This window comes from Ceratina calcarata, unplaced genomic scaffold (assembly GCF_001652005.2).
Source record: "Ceratina calcarata isolate Rehan_Ccalc_2016 unplaced genomic scaffold, ASM165200v1 scaffold24.2, whole genome shotgun sequence".
NCBI lineage: Eukaryota > Metazoa > Arthropoda > Insecta > Hymenoptera > Apidae > Ceratina > Ceratina calcarata.
The window spans coordinates 52168-53792 of NW_017145944.1; the positions used below are offsets into that span (position 1 = coordinate 52168).

Here is a 1625-nt window from a genome sequence, read left to right on the forward strand (position 1 = left end):
AAATATCGTTATAAATTCACAATTGACACGTGCAAAGCTCTGAAACAGTTGAAAATCAGATATAATAAAATTTCTCAAAGCACAGGACAAAATAAGAACTAAACAACTTCAATAATTAGGCTATCGTATTTCAAATAAAAAACACTTTTTAACTGGAGTAGTTATATAATAAACTAAGAGAATGCACTATGTTCAACGGAGATTTTATACCCAGTACAACATTAAATGAACTATTAGTAAACCTTTTAATACCTATAAACCCTTAATAATAAATGTTAAATAACAGAATTTCAATGATATGACATTAGTTTGACTTACGACCACAACATCCGCAAGTTCTGTTGCTTATCATTTTATTTGTAATAACACTTTGTATTAATTTTTTTAAACAAATAGTTAAAGTATCGCTATCGACAAAAGAAGATAAAATAGTGTCAATATTACTTGTTTATCTGACGATTTTCCTTAAGCGTCTGCAATTCTCTCGTTACTCCTTACGTAATTTAGAATCGGATAATTGCATTTACACTTATCGTTAGTTGACCCATCTGAATCGAACAGTTTGAGCAGTTTTTAGTAGACATTTAGTATAAATTATTAGTCGCAGTTATGCATGAAATCCTATGATATGCGGCGTATCGGGGCTTATCTGAAAAGGCAAGAAAAACTACCGGAACGCGGCAACTCTTTCGAAACTATCGGAGTAATCAACCTTGCGGCTTTCGTAGGAACGGAAATCGCCGATATTCATGCGGTCTACCGGCGATAAGCCAACGCGTACTAGCTGTCAAGATTATGTATGACGCGATCTTGCTCCAGTTTTGATACTGCACGTGTTACAGCAAGTTTTCCAACACATTTAACGTAGTATTTCTGTTCCACGAAGAGTGTACAATTACAGTCAGATTGAGAGTCAGCAAACTGGGATATCATGGAAATTCGATTTTTATTAATCAGGTATTCTAAGTAGATCTTTTATAAATATTATCAGAGCACAATATAATATATGTATGCACATGTTTATATAACAATTTTTTAACTCAGATATTACTCTCTACTGTTTGTCTAACTTTCCTTAGAATAAGGCAAGATTAAGAATCCTCAGGTATCCCAAATAATTTTTTTATAAACATTCTCAAAGCAAAGTATAATGTATACATCTATGTAACATGTTACGAGGTCGAACCGTGCCAGGGGCCCGACGGGTGACTGAGTATGTCGACTCATTGTCAGTCGGATTTACTTAGGGTAGGAGAGAGACGCACAGACGACCCTAATCTTACACTCACTTGTCAGTGTTAGCCTCGGTAACTGTAGGACGTGGACGACGAGGGAAGATCAGTTCCCTTTAGCCACTAGGTACTTAGGTATGACTGGGTCAGTCTTGGTTTTTTGGAAAGGAATAGATGCGCAGACAACCCTAATCTAACATTCAATGTCAGCCTCGGTAAATGCAGGATGTAGACGACGAGGGAAGGTCAGTCCCCTCTATCTACTAGGTAATTAGGGCAGTATGACTGGATCAGTCCTGGTTTAAAGGAAGAGTAAAGACGCGCAGACGATCCTAATCTAACACTCAGTGTTAGCCTCGGTAGCTGCAGGATGTGGACGATGAGGGAAGGTCA

At 37.1% G+C, this 1625-nt stretch overlaps 2 protein-coding genes across 4 annotated transcripts in view; one reads left to right on the forward strand and one right to left on the reverse strand.

Moving 5' to 3' along the window:
• The window catches only part of LOC108622768 (uncharacterized), a 67957-nt gene that overhangs the window by 43105 nt on the left and 23227 nt on the right, over positions 1–1625 (reverse strand). The window lies entirely within an intron of this gene.
• The window catches only part of LOC108622770 (organic cation transporter protein), a 34387-nt gene that overhangs the window by 18823 nt on the left and 13939 nt on the right, over positions 1–1625 (forward strand). The window lies entirely within an intron of this gene.